The sequence below is a fragment of the Chiloscyllium punctatum genome, chromosome 38 (genome assembly GCF_047496795.1).
Source record: "Chiloscyllium punctatum isolate Juve2018m chromosome 38, sChiPun1.3, whole genome shotgun sequence".
Lineage (NCBI taxonomy): Eukaryota > Metazoa > Chordata > Chondrichthyes > Orectolobiformes > Hemiscylliidae > Chiloscyllium > Chiloscyllium punctatum.
Window position 1 is genome coordinate 14887038 of NC_092776.1, and position 16151 is coordinate 14903188.

The window sequence follows — 16151 nt, forward strand, 5'->3', positions numbered from 1 at the left end:
GAGCTGAACTGCACCTTGCTTGTGTCTAGCTGGGAGTTGAGGGGATGGTCTGAGTGTTAATGCGATCCAGTGACCTCTGCTGGAAAGCGCAAGTCTGTGTGCGAATCCTGGACTCGCTGATGCTGTCCACAGTTGAATAGCTCCCACAGAACGCGCTGCTGGATCAGGCCCCGGACTGAGAGATTGTGCGAGCACTGACCAAGTCCCTCAGTCGGTGATTCGTTGTCACTTGGGGGAAGGGGGTGGTGGAGAAGGGATTGTTTTGTCAGCTTAGTGATGGTGCGATTAGTTTTTTTTAAAAAGCGGGGCTTGTATAAAAGATGAAAAGAAAAAGAAACAAGAGATGGACAGAGATGTACGACTGTTCCGTCATGGTACATGCCTCTCTGTATCTCTGTTTTACCTGTTCTGACACTTCGATCTGTCAGAACACTCGAGAGCCCGTGGTCACCTTTCCCTGTGAATGGACACAACATTAGTCTTGTAATATAACCAGGCCAGGAGGAACCTCGCAATCTTCTTATCCCTTTGTGTCCTCGCTGTTTGCTCAGGGGCTTTTTTCTCTCTCTCGCTCTTCGGAACTGCCTCCTGTATCCTGGGAAAAGGAAGATAAGAACAACTCGACGGGCAGCGAACTTTTCAGCCTATTGTGTTTTACAGACAGACCCGAACATGCTGAAAAGCAATTGAGCTTCTCTCCCTTCTCTCGCTCTAACTTTTCTCTTGGTCCCTTTATCCCTGTGTTAAGCAGCTATGATTTTACAATTAGGCCCCCAAGACTATTGAACCGAGAGACAGATTTTCCTTGCTCTCTGTATCAAAGCAAACTTCCAACGCTTCAAATTGTCTGTCGGAAATTATAACGGTTTGGATTATCAAAGATGCCTACCTTTAACATCTTCCACCCAACTGGACCCCCTCCCCATATCTCCTTTCTCAGCGCTCTTTCACCCAGTGAATGCTTTAACATACGTGCACACATATACACACCGTGTTATTATACTGACAAAACGCCCCACAAGAAGCAAAATGGTACAATTAACATTTTTCAGATACCAGATGCGCTCTTAAAAGCTTCAGCTATTTCATGGACAAACATGCACAAAAGCTACAAAGCGCAGGAGTCGCCATTTGGCCCACTGTGCCTTTACTGGCTATGTCTACTGCAATCCCAATCCCCTCGGCAATTTAACATTCAGAGTCGAAGAAAGCCGAGAGCACAGATTATTGTACTGCAGGTGTTGGAATACTGAAATAAAAGCAGAAAATGCTGGAAACACTCAGTAGGTCAGCGAGCGTGGTAGGTAAAGGAGAGACACATTAACCTCAAGCCTGTGCCAGAGATCCTGGACAGGGGAGGTGGTAATGGTAATGTCACTGGTAATCCAGGACCCCGAGGTTTTGGGGACAAATATTCAAATCTCACCATGGCCAAATTTGAATTTAAACCGGGAAAAATAATTCTGTAATTAAAAAGCTAATCTAATAGTGACCTCATGATTGTCCTAAAAACCTATCTGGTTCATCAATTTTAAGGAAGGAAATCTGCCATCCTTACCTGGTCTGGCCGAGATCCACAGCATGTATTTGACTCTTACCGGCAGTTACTGGTGAGTAATAGATGCTGGTCTGGTCAGTGAGTGACACCCACACACGCTGGACAAAGTGAAATAATACCATGGAATATAAATTCGAAGTGAGATTAGGAATATGGGATTTAAGGAGAAGGACCCAATCCGCTCATTCATTTCGTGACTGATCTGGTTGTGGTCACAACGCCACATTTACAGAGGTTATAAACCAAGCATTGATTCTCTAAATTAATGATCTGCTGATATTTAATTTCACATTAGGTATTAAAAATCTAACATTGAGAATAGATTTCCTCACCAGGTTTAAGGACATTCGGAAGGGCAGTCAGTCTGTAAATTTGCTCCTGCTGCCGGAGTGGATTTGATCAGACCGTGGAGAGAGTTTCGCACGAGAAACTCCGAGCCCTTTCTTGATTGTTCATCGCAAGAAAAGGCAGAGAAATTATCTCCGAGATTATTAGAGTGCCAATCACACCTTTCTCCTAGTTATAAGGGTAATCATTGTTTCTTACAACCGATTTATTGCTGCTGTTAAGGCTACACTTATTCAGCAGGAAGCCCCTTCCCTTCACACCGATTCGGTGAAATTCAGAACAAATCCTGCTCTCACCTTGAAATCCCCGAACCCAGGTCTTGGCTGTATATTTAGGGTGAGTGAAGCGAAATCACTCTGCTCTCATATTCACGTGCTGTAAATTCTCCCCAACATTTGGAAAATGCTGCCAATTAGTAAGGAATTGTTAGGTGGGTATCAAAAACAATTCAAATTGGAGTGAGTTTTAAAACGTTTGTACAAAATCAAAGAAACACGAACGCCCTTCTGATATTTGAATTAGGAGTAAGAGGAGGCCGCTCGGCCCTTGTACCCTACTCCTCTATTCAATAAAAGCATGGTTAATCTGATACTGCACATTCCCGCCCCTCCCATAACCAACATCTTGTCAAGAATATATCTACCTTTGCCATTTAAAAAAAATACCCTGCTTCCAACGCGTTTTGAGGAAGAGAGTTCCAAAGACCTGAAACCTTCTGTGAGGTTAAAAGATGCTCCTCGTTCCTGGCTTAAATGGGTGATCCTTGTTTCTTTTTAACTGACCTTTTCTCCCAGAAGATGAAGTTAAAAATTACACAACACCCGAGTTACCTGAGGAAGGAGAAGCGCTCTGAAAGCTAGTGCTTCCAAATAAACCTGTTGGACTATAAGCTGGTGTTGTGTGATTTTTAACTTTGTCCACCTCAGTCCAACACCAGCATCTCCACATCCCAGAAGATGAAACATTCACCTTGTCAAGACTCCTTCGGTCAAGACGCTGCTTAATCCTCTAAATTCCAGCAGATACAAGCCTAGCCTGCCCAATCTTCCTCATAAGACAACCCACCCATTCCAGGTATTTGTCTGTAAAACTTTTTCTGAACTGCTTCTAATGCATTTAACATCCTTCCTTAAAAGTGGACACCAATACTGTCCAAAATTCCAGTAGGGTCTGAACAGTACCATGCATGACTGAAGCATAACCTCCCTACTTGTATGTTAAATTCTCCTAATTTTACATGATAACGTTCTATTAGTTTTCCTTGTCACTTTTACAGTTCAGGCACTAGGGCATCCAGATCCCTCTGCATTTCAGACACTAGGGCATCCAGATCCCTCTGCATTTCAGACACTAGGGCATCCAGATCCCTCTGCATTTCAGAGCTTGGTAACTGTTCGCCTTTCATAGAATATACATTGTTATTCTTCCTGCCAAAATGGACAACTTCAGATTCCCCACATTATCCTCCATTTTTCACTTCCTTGCCCACTCATTTAACCTTTCTATGTCCCTATGAATCCTCCTTTGTACAAACTACTTTCCTATCTTTGTGTCAGCACCAAATAAGTTACCCCATACTGGGAGCTTTTATTTCACACAATAATCATTGATATATCATCTTGTCATAAAATGCCTCCTGGAAACCTAAGTATAGTAACATCCATCAGTTCCTCTTTTTCCACCTCACTTTAGATTAGATTCCCTACAGTGTGGAAACAGGCCCTTTGGCCCTACCAACCCTCCGAAGCGTAACCCACCCAAACCTATCTCCCTCTAACTAATGCACCTAACACTATGTGCAATTTTACATGGCCAATTCACCTGGCCTGCACATCTTTGGATTGTGGGAGGAACGTGCAAACTCCACACAGACAGTCGCCCAAGGCTGGAATCAAACCTGGGACTTTGGTGCTATGAAACAGCAGTGCTAACCACTGAGCCACCGTGCCCGCCCATACTTTCTCAAAGAGCTACAATAAATTGGTAAAATATATCCCTTTCATCAAAACATGTTGACTCTAAATGCCTTCACACTTTCTAAGTGCCCAGCCTTTTTTTTATGTTTAGGACAAAATGTTATTAAATTTGAATTTTAATTCAAATGTCAACTTGCATGAATTTCTTCCTGGCTGTCTACAGGTGTTTCTGAGTTTTGTCGTTTTTTTTAAGTGCTTTCCCGAATACAAAAGCAGAGTGCCACAGCTGTTGGAAATCTGAAATATAAACACAAAGTGCTGGAAGTCTGGCAGCATCTGTGATTAGGAAGACAGAGTCTGTGATCTTTTGGACATAAATCCTGAGCAGTAACAGTTTAGGATTGAAAGAAAGACTGGAGAGATATCACCGTCACTCCTTCTCCCCCGTTCCTCAGGACAAGCAGTTTGAGTATCTCAGTTTCTCCAGCTCGCAAGCCGGTACAGTTCACCCAGCATCAGACAACACCCGGATAAGCCCGGGCTCTGGCCCCAGAAAACCAGCGGGTTGTGTTGATAGCGATCCCTACACAGCTCAAAGAACAGAAGGTGCACTCTACGCACAGCTTGCACCATTCCAATCAGAACTCGGCTCACCATCCTTTATCCCCCTTTGCTTACTTCTTCCCCTCTCCTGTTGTCATTTGTCTTTCCTCTGTAAATGTTTTCCTGCTTACCACTTTTCTGCGTTCCTTTCTCTAACGATATTCCAGATTTATCTGCATTTTGTATAACCTTTATTTTTCTTTTCGTTTTTTTATTCGCGGCATTTCTCCCTCATGCCTTTGCGCTCTCATTCCCGCCCTCTTTTTCCAGCTTTTTCTCCCTTCTTCTTTCATCTCTTTTCCCGTCTCATCCTCCCACACAACCGCCCAGTCTTTCATTAAGTGACAAGTTGCAGATAGCCTGTTTTAATGTTCGCCCCTCTCTGTGTTATTGTACCACATGGACATTGTATAACACGGTTTATATTAGTGTTACAAAAGGAGCGTTTGATCACGCCGTATGCTCACTGAATAGGGAGAAAAATGCCGCTCACTGGTGGCACAGATTGTCCTCTGAGTCGGGCTTTGACCTCACTCCATTCAGGAGAGGACTCAAAGTGGTCTCACTGACAACATGGTCACACCCTCTTCATAACCCACTGAGCACACACAGCTGGCCCATGTGTCACTCACACATAACACACATCCTCTAGCCTGTTAAAGGGACATCTTCCCCCATAGTCTTTCATGTGCTTTCCCAATCCCTGTAACTCACTGTGATACAGCAACCTCATATTATGCACCCTATGGGTGCAATGTGGTGCTGAACCATGCAGATCAGAGAAGTGTCAACTTTTGACTCCCACTCTGCTGAATGAGGCGATGCCAGCCAGGGTGATTGTAAGAACTTCCGTGCCTGAGCACGAGGCCTGCAAAGTATATCTTGGATTCCCATTACATTACTTGATTAAATTCAACATGTAAACAGAGAGAGAATGGGCTAAATGAGATGAATTAGATTTTTGTTTTAAAGATCGAACTGGCACGAGGGACCAAATCACCACCTCCTTTAGTGTATTCTACCATATTGATCCAGTTAGGAAGTAGGACTGGCACCAGACACTGATTGAAAGCTCCAACTTTACACCTTTGCCACACCTGTTGATTTTTCTTATCACCAACAAAAGAGGAACTGGGTTTAATTCCTGCATAACATCAACACAGCGTGAGGATCATCTAATCATCTTGCATCATTCAATGGTCAACTAGCAAAGACCTCATTAGACTGTCCCTTCATTTTTCAGGCATTGACTAGTTTGCACTGCAATTTGAATAGTTTCAAGTGGTCACTAGATAACATCTCAATTTTTAGATATGCTTGGTGCTGGCATACCCTTCTGCACATTTTGTTGAACAATGGTTTATCCCTGGCATGGTAGTGATAATCGTGTGGGGAATGTCATCCAATTATAGGAAAGATATTATTAAGCTGGAGAGGATTCAGAAGAGATTTACCAGAATGTTGCCAGTTATGGAAGGTTTGAATTATAAAGAAAGGCTGGGACTTTTTTCACTGAGCATAGGAGGTTGAGGGGTGACCTTATAGAAGTTTATAAACTCATGAGGTATAGATAGAGTTAATGGTAGTTGTATTTTCTCAAGGATTTTAAGACTAGGGACCTATCTTTAAGGTAAGAGGAGATTGACTTAAGAAAAGACATGACAGGCAAATTTTTTATGCAGTGGTGGTTCACATACGGAATGAACTTCCTGAGGAAGTGGTGGATGTGGTTAAAAGATATTTCAATCGGTATATGAATAGGAAAGGTTTGGAGGAATATGGGCCAGGAGCAGAAAGTGGGATTAGTTTAATATGGGTTTATGTTCGGCATGGACTGGTTGGATTGAAGGGTCTGTTTCCATTCTGTATGACTCTATGTGCTCGGCTATGAAGTTACAATTTGTGATGAATACAGTTCTGTTGTTGCTGCTAATGCATCTCATGGACTCCCAGTTCTGACTTGTTAGATGTATTCTGAATCAATCCCATTTACCACATTGGGTAATCTCAATGAGAAGATAGGAAAACATCTCTTCAAGGACTGTTTGTGGTCTCTGCTTCCAATACTGTCATGGGCACCAGATAGATTGGTGAGGACAAGGTCCAACAGGAGTTTCTCTTTGTTTTGTTATGTACCATTTGCCTCAGGCACATTCAGGCAGAATTTGACCAATTCAGTTAATAGTGGCCACTTAGTAGTACGGCTGAGCTGCTGTAGGTGATGTAAATTGAAGTCTCCCACCCAGAGTACATTCTCCCCCCTTGCCACACTAAATTTCCTCCAAGCGGTGTTCAAAATGGAGGATCACTGAAACATCATCTGAGGGAGAGAGGGTGTTTGGTGGTTATCAGTAGATCATGCCTTGCCCATATTTGACCTGATGCCTTGAGATTCAGAATCAATGTTAAGAACTTTCAAGGAAACTCTCTCTCGACTGCATACTGTTGTGCTACTTTCTTTGGTGGATCTGCGTTGCCAGTGGAATGATAGTATCTGTGATGTTAACTTTCATGATTTAATGAGTATGATGATGACACCTCTCCAAATTTTGCCATAAACCCCCAAATGCTGTTTAGGGAGACTTTGAAAGGTGCTCTGCCATTGTTGTTTCTGGTACCTAAGTTAATGCCAGATTTTCCATCCAACTTCAATCCTTTTTGACTTTTCTGTCTTGGTTTTTTTTACAATTGAATAGTTTGCTATGTCTTTTCACAAGGCAGTTAAGAGTCAATCATGTTGTTTTGGGTCTGGAGTAAGATCAAGTACGGATGGCAAATTTCCTTTCCTTAATGACATAACCAGAAAGATTTTTGTGATTATTGAGAATAAGTTCTTTGTATCGTTTATGAGAATAGCCTTCAATTCTAGATATTTCATTAATGAATTGAAACTGGAAGAACAGACGATGCTTAGGTTTAACATTTCACTTGAAAAAAAAATTGACAACGCGGCACTCCCTGAGTGCAACACTGATGTATCAACTCACATTTTTTGCTCTCATCTAAGTGACTATAATATATCCAAACTCAATCCTCATCAGCAGTGCATTCAATAAAAGGCAACAGTTGCAAAGCTGGACTTCATGCTAAAAGTGGAAAAGAAAACACAAGAGCCACTAATCAAGGATAGCATGGCTTTAACTGTGAAAATCATTGAGTAAATAAATCCTAAAGATGTGTCAATCCACAGAGGTATTCCTTTCATTTCCAGGTCATTAAACTAGTGAAGATTTGAGATTTGGCTTGCAGACGAAAGTTTTTTGTTTTGTTATTTGTTTCACTGATTCCTGAATATGCAAGCTCACTTTGGACATTGATTCTGCAGCACTATCTTACAGAGCTATATTAGAATTTATAGAACCTGTAGAACACTTGTGCAACCACAACACTCCACCTCCCTCCATGATTTATTAAAGCATAATGAGAATTAAAATGCATGGAGAAACACGCCTCTAGATTATTTATACATTGGATTAATAATATACTTAATCATATAACTATAAATTCCACATTCCAGCAATTATTTACAGTTATTCAACATTATGGTGAGTTTTTCTAGGGGAGAGGTGACTGACTGTATTTGTTTGTGGCCTCAAGTAAGGGTCCCATAACACCCCTATTGCTCCTTCCCTGAGACAAAAACAAATACTTATAGATACCGGAAATCTGAGAAAAACAACAAGTGCTAAAGAAACTTGGCAGGGCTGGCAGAACCTGGGGAGAGGGGAACATAATAAACATTTTGAGGAAAAGTCATTTTGAACTTGACACATTAACTTTGTTTCCTTCTTCAGAAGGAACCCTGACAGACCTACTGAGTTTCTCCAGCATTTTCTGTTTTTGTTATTCCTTCCCTGCCTTTGCTTCCTGAGCAGTGTTTAGATTAGATTCCCTACATTGTGGAAACAGGCCCTTCAGCCCAACCAGTCCACACCCCTCCTCTGAAGAGTAGCCCACCCCCTTCTGACTAATGCACCTATCAGTATGGGCAATTTAGAATGGCCAATTCACCTGACCAGCACATCTTTGGACTGTGGGAGGAAACCCATGCAGACACAGGGAGAATGTGCAAACGCCACATAGACAGTCGCCTGAGGCTGGAATCGAAGCTGGGACCCTGGTGCTGTGAGGTAGCAGTGCTAATCACTGAGCCACTGTGCCACCCCAGTCCAGATATTTAGCCATTGGACCACTAGACATCATAGATGGAGTTGATTCTGTCTTCACCAAGATAGGCATATTTCACCAAGAGATATTAAGTAATAATCAAAATCTTTGACCTTGTTTTCAAATCCATTCCTATCTCTGAAAATTCCTTCATTCTTATAATCCTCTGAGACACTTTCAATTTTGATCCTTTCAATGTGCCTCCATAGTTTTAATTGTTGCACTGTTGGCAGCCGTGCTCTTTGTAGTTGTAAGCTCTGGGATTTGCTCACTGAACCTCTTTCTCTCCACCTCTGTCCTTAGGTTGCTTTTAAATATCTATTGGATTAACAAGTTTTGACCACCTGGCCTAATATTTCTACAAGTGACTTGATATCATCATTTGTCTGATAAAGCTCTTATTAAGCTCATCGGAGTGCAAAACAATGTTTTATAAATGAGTGTTGTTGAAATTCCCTCTCATGAGATGTGAGCTCATGTGAATTAAACCATGTGTTACTTCTTTAATATGAATCATTATATGACAATCATTGTACTTTTTAATGTTGTTTCCTAATCTACTACAACCAACGTGCTGTTGTAATTTCCTTCTTTTAGATTTAAGACCCTATTTTCAAATTAAAATACCTCATTTTCAAATTTATTTTAAAATCCTAACATATCATGGTCACTCTTCCCTAAAGGTTCTTTTACAATAAAATTACTAATTAGCCATTACATGCTGCACAATACTAGATCCATAACACCCCATTTTCTAGTTGGTTCCTCAACATATTGCTCTATAAAAGTATCTTTCCACAGATCTGTCCTCCACAGCATTAGTACTAATAAAGTTTACACAGTCAATATGCAGGATGAACTCTCCTATGACTATTGCATTGCCCTTGTTATGTGCACTTCCAAGTTCTTGATTTATACTTGTGGCCAATATTACCACTGAGGATGTAGGTTTGCTCGCTGAGCTGTAGGTTTGATATCCAGACGTTTCATTACCTGGCTAGGTAACATCATCAGTGGTGACCTCCAAGTGAAGTGAAGCTGTTGTCTCCTGCTTTCTATTTATATCTTTCTCCTGGATGGGGTTCCTGGGGTTTGTAGGATGACAGTTTTCTGAGGGGTTGATAGATGGCATCTAGATCTACGCGCTTGTTTATGGCGTTGTGGTTGGAATGCCAGACATCTAGGAATTCTCTGGCATGTCTTTGCTTAGCCTGTCCCAGGATAGATGTGTTGTCCCAGTCGAAATGGTGGTTTTTTTCATCCGTGTGTAGGGAGAGAGGGTCATGTCTTTTTGTGGCTAGCTGGTGTTTGTGTATCCTGGTGGCTAACTTTCTTCCTGTTTGTCCTACATAGTGTTTGTGGCAGTCCTTGCATGGAATTTTGTAGATGACGTTGGTTTTGTCCATGGGTTGTACTGGGTCTTTTAAGTTTGTTAGTTTTTGTTTGAGAGTGTTGGTGGGTTTGTGTGCTACTAGGATTCCGAGGGGTCTTAGTAGTCTGGCTGTCATTTCTGAAACTTCTTTGATGTATGGTAAGGTGGTTAGGGTTTCTGGCTGTGTTTGGTCTGCTTGTCGTGGTTTGTTCTTGAGGAATCTGCACACTGTATTATTTGAGTATCCGTTCTTCTTGAATACGTTGTATAGGTGGTTCTGCTCTGTTTTCCGAAGTTCGCCTGTGCTGCAGTGTGTGGTGGCTCGTTGGAATAGTGTTCTGATATGACTTCGTTTGTGTGTGTTGGGATGGTTGCTGGTGTAGTTAGGTATTTGGTCAGTGTTTGTCGGTTTTCTGTATACGCAGGTTTGTAGTTCTCCGTTGTCCTTTCTTTCAACTGTGACATCCAGGAATGTGAGTTTGTTGTCGGTTTCTTCCTCCTTGGTGAACTTTATGCCTGTGAGGGTGTTCATCATCATCAACAACACGACAAGCAGACCAAACACAGCCAGAAACCCTAACCACCTTACCATACATCAAAGAAGTTTCAGAAATGACAGCCAGATTACTAAGATCCCTCGGAATCCTAGTAGCACACAAACCCACCAACACTCTCAAACAAAAACTAACAAACTTAAAAGACCCAGTACAACCCATGGACAAAACCAACGTCATCGACAAAATTCCATGCAAGGACTGCCACAAACACTATGTAGGACAAACAGGAAGAAAGTTAGCCACCAGGATACACGAACACCAGCTAGCCACAAAAAGACATGACCCTCTCTCCCTCATAGACCTACACACAAATGAAAAAAACCACCATTTTGACTGGGACAATACATCTATCCTGGAACAGGCTAAGCAAAGACGTGCCAGAGAATTCCTTGAGGCCTGGCACTCCAACCACAACACCATAAACAAACGCATAGATCTAGATGCCATCTATCAACCCCTCAGAAAACAAACAGGAAATGACAACACCACAAACCCCAGGAACCCCATCCAGGAGAAAGATATAAATAGAAAGCAGGAGACAACAGCTTCGCTTCACTTGGAGGTCACCACTGATGATGTTACCTAGCCAGGTAATGAAACGTCTGGATATCAAACCTACAGCTCAGCGAGCAAACCTACACCCTAAACCTCAACCTGAGCTATAAACCTTGCAATATTACCACTATTGTTTGATTGTTTACAAGTAATGGCCCACCAATTTTGCTACCCCTTATTGTTTCTTTGTTCAAACCAATCAATTTCAATATCTTCATCTTCTGATCTAAGGTCTTGTCTCACTAATGTAATGATCTCATCCTTTATTAACAGTACCACCCACCTCCTTTTCCTTCTTAAATGTTGACTACCCTTGAATATTCAGTTCCCAGCCTGATCACTCAGCAGCCATGTTACTATAATGACATTAGATCACACCTGTTTTCGTATGTTTGTGCTATCAATTGATCTACTTTACTGTGAGTGCTCGTGCATTCAGATGGAATTTCTCTAATTTTGCCTCTTAAATATTTTTCTGTGCTTTTACTATGACAAAGAAGATTTGATTTGTTACATTTTTGTTTGTGAGAGCTTTTTTTTAACATGTTCCTTCCTGTTGCTGAGTGATGGATGCAATACCTATTTACTTTTATGTCACATCAGTGACTTTTACACTAAACCACTTTTGTAATAAGATGTCCTTATTACCTCATGATAGTTCATGTTTGTTAATTCCTTGATATTGATTGTGGAAGTTTGCTGTGCACGTGTTGCCTACTGTGATCTCTACACTGTCATATTGGCTACGCCTCAAAATACTTAATTGGCTGTAAAACATTTTGGGAGGTCTTGAAATTATACATTTACCCAGTGCGTTATCACATGCACCACAAATGCAATATTTTTCACCCAGTAAGATCACACAAGTTGCAATCCATTGAATGGCCGGTTAATGATGTAGTTTGAGGGGTATTTTTGCTAAAGCATATTAAAAAACCCTTTGCTCTTCTTCAAATATACAATTGGGTTTCTACATCCATCTAGACAGTTGGGATTTGTTTTAACCTCATCAATACGTTGCAGTTTCAGCACCTGTTCAGGTATGCAAAAGTGACAGGACATTAAAAAAAGAGATTTTGAAAATATACTCAACCTGAAAACATTCTTACTCAGAGATTCATCTGTGATCAACTTAATCAATGACAGGAATCTATAACAGCAGTTGTTGCTTGATCTCAACATAAAAACACTTTGGGCCCCACTGCCACTTCCCATTTACAATGCCACTGAATTTGGAGTGCTTTTTAAAGTATCGTCAGACCATGAGAGAAATTCATCTCGTTTTGAGATACTTGGGATTTTTAGGAGAATTGGAATGAGTACTCTTCTCCTTTCTAGTCCTGTTTATTCTGCTGATTTTTACTGCTACATCTAATAGAAGTTTAAACATTTGCAGGATTCCTGGTCAGAACTTTACACCTTTTTGTGGACCTCCCACCAACCCCTCAGGTGCAAAGAAATGGAGTTTACTGCAAGACTGTTTGTTTCTCACCCCTTCCCAAACTCCCTGCAATAAAAAAGCTAATTGTTGTCTTCATGGTCCGACACTTCATACTCACACTATCCTGAGATGAATTACACACAATTGAATTAGACTGTGGTGTTTAATACCAAAGCAACAGCATTGTAGAGGCAGATGAAAGGGATGGTGAGGGTGTTAGTATTGGGGGTGGGATTTAACAGCTCCTATTTACATGGAGGAGAAGCTGGTGAGCGGGTGCAAGCTGTAGGTGTGACATTTCCCACAGGTGTCTGATATCTGCATCTCACAGCTCCTATGGTTTGTTTAACTGGAATTAATTAAGGATTAAGAGGAGTGCTTATTGCTGTTTGCAGTGTTCTGGAATATACAAAAATATATCAATTCAGAGGATGCAGTTTTGCAAGTGTTTTTTGTGTTGCATCAGTGTTTTCAATGTGCAGTTTCCGTGTCTGGGCAGCACCAGCACCAAAATAACTGTACCCAATTTCACAAACCCTCCAGCTGCATAGACCCAGGGTTTGCTTCTCAAGCTGTTTTCATATTGCTGGCCACCTCTCAGGAACAGTGCAGTCACTCTCTATTAAAATCATAACACAGAAATTGAGCAGCCTGGCTGTTGATGTAGATTGATGGAGCTCTGATGTCTCTCTGGGTAAGTGGCAAAGTGACGTGTTTTGTTTTTGCAAACTACAACATGGGAAGGATCAGTGCTGCATCTGCAAAGCACCATTTTCTATCAATCCAGTCTCATGCTCTGGGTTCCGCCAGGCAAAGACAACAACTGTTCCCTTCAGGAAATGGAGATACTGATTAGTTAGACTACTTCAGTTAACAGTCAGTTAGTATAGGGTTAGGGTCAGATTTAGGTCCATGTTAAGTTTCCTGCGCTAATAGGTATTGGTGAACCAACTGGGTCTTTACAATGGTAAAACAGCTTCATTTTCACTTTAATTGAGATCTTTTTATTTCCAGATTTTTAAGAACTAAATTCAAATTCTCAATTCGTTGTTGGGAACTCATTTTTTGCATTATTAGTCTTTCACATACTGCATCTAGATGCATCACTGTTATAACGACAGTAAAAAAGTTACTCCTTTCATTCACCTACCCCTATCTCTCCATGAACCCTTACCTTCTTTTCTCTACTCTTTCCTTCATTCTCAGTGTCCATGTTAAGATTTAATCTCTGTGGCACTTTCATAATATCATCTACCTACACCTCTGCTCATCTTTTTTATTCATACCTTTGTTATGTCCGGACTCAACTACTTTGATGCACATCTGCTTAGTTTCTTGCACATGACTGTTCATAAACTTGACGACACCTAAAAGATGACTGCCTTTATCCTTAATCACATCAAGTCATGTACACCCATCATCTTTGTACGCGTTGACCAGAAATGGCTCCTAGTCAAGCAATGCCTCAATTTTCAAATTCTTGTTTATAATGCCTCCATAGTTTCACCCTTCCATATCACTGTAATCTCCCCCAGCTTCACAACCCTCTAAAATGAATGTACTCTTTTAATTTTGGCCTCTTGAGCATTTCCATTATATATGTGTTCCACCACTGACCTTAAGCAGCCAAGGCCCTAAATTGTCTAATTCCTTCCATAACTTTCTTTATCTCTCTACCTCATTTTCTTCTTTTAAGATGCTGCTTAAAACCTATCTTTTGGCCATATTTTTGGCTATCTACCCTAATGTCACGGCATGTGGATTGGTGCCAAACTTTACTTCATATTGCACAGCTCTCCCAAAAACATCTGGAGTATTTTGTTATATTAAAGGGATTACAATTCATGAGAAATACTCGTGAGAAACAAATGATTGCGACTGACAAAGAATATCCTTGAAGCCATAATGCATCAGTTCTTTTAAAAGATTCTAACGAAGTTTCTGATTGCTCCCACCATCTTATTTTTTTCCATTCTGTCTACTCCAAGGAATGGGCAGTAACTGTGCAGCTCTTATTCAACAACATTGCAGGCTTATATCATGACCATATTAATATTTTTCAAAATCCTTGAATTTGAATCAATGCTCAATTGTCAACCTTGGCTAAGTGCTAAAACAAAAAAAGGAATTAGCATCAGTATAGTGCCTTTATGGTTAATGAACCAACTTTGAAAAATAAACACTGTTGAACTGTATGAATCACAGCAACCAATGTGCACACAACAAGCTTCCACAAACAGCACGACAATAATGAACAGATTATCTGATAAAATTTAATCTACACTGCCTCATCAAATATTCCCAGGGCTGTTACAGCAAGGGGTGATTATAGATTAAATCTCTTGCTATACTTGCTTCCATCATAAACTCCCAGGGAGGTACTGCATGAGTTAGATGCAGTGTAAAACTCTGTCAGTACAGCCTCACTGGCAACCTATTGCAAGTTACACCCTTATTTAGATGCAGAATAAAGCTGCCTCCAACAAAGTATTACAGCCTCAGATGATCACTTACTGTGTTCTTGTGGCTTTTCTGTTTTATGTATGAGATATCTCAATGAGGATAGATTAAACCGATATTGAATGTTGGTCAATTTCCATTTGTATCTCCTGATACTGATAGACCCAGTGGGACAGTCTGACAGTGGCTGAAGGACAGAGGAGAAACGTCGGTATTTCAAACTATGTTAATTTATTCACAGCAATGTTTTGGAAAGCTGACAGATGAAAAACAATTACATCCTCAGTTGTAGCAGATGACCAACCATAGTGATCCACCTGTCCAGCTGAGGTGTAGGATTCACTGTTACTTTGAGTATCTTGCTGCTGTGCTTGATAATTGGAAGCTGTATTGGTGGTTGTCCTTTCAGCTGCCCGGATCTTAAGTTTTGTGTGCATCCCATCCACAACCCTCTCCTAGAATCCCCGCTTCTCTACTTCCTTTCTCCTGGCTTAAATGTTCATTCAAAATTATTTCTTTAACCAGGCTTTTGGTCACCAATCCTGAAATCTATTTGTGTGTCGCAGTCTCAAAGTTTGTCTGGAATCCTTCAGTCCTGCAAAACACCTTGGGATATTTTATAACAGTAAATGTGAAATTGCCATAATGTTACCACACTATAGGCTGTGCTCTCATTAGAGAATGTCTAACTCACTCAAATACTGACAAAAGACTATTAGGGTCCAGGAAATGAATGAAGGCTGAGGAAAGAATGCTTATAGTCATACCTTGGTTGTCTTCAACATTTTGACATCATTAATGAAAGACAGACCTTGGGTGCTGGAGATTGCACTTGTTACTTCTATGCTATGTCATTCTCCATTGGCTTCCTGTTCTTAGTGCCTAACAAATTTGGTCTTCTGCTTCTTACCTCTAGCTTAATAAACTCCAGGATACATCACAGAATCTGCGAGCCCTGGCTATCTTTGCAGATGAGTGGATGCCCTTAACAGGTTATAGGTTTTATAAGTTTCTCACCACCTCCTCCCCAGCAGTCAAAAACCCATCAGGAGAATATTACTGCTTCCAATGTATCCTGTATAGTAAATAAGGATACCGAGAGGCATTTCGGGAGGTTAGCATTTGATAGATGGTATCATGGGAACTATGTAACCTTTTGGGGAAATAAAAACTA

At 40.9% G+C, this 16151-nt stretch overlaps 1 long non-coding RNA gene across 1 annotated transcript in view; it reads left to right on the forward strand.

Annotated features, from left to right (window-relative positions):
- The window catches only part of LOC140463375 (uncharacterized), a 62062-nt gene that overhangs the window by 32860 nt on the left and 13051 nt on the right, over positions 1-16151 (forward strand). The window lies entirely within an intron of this gene.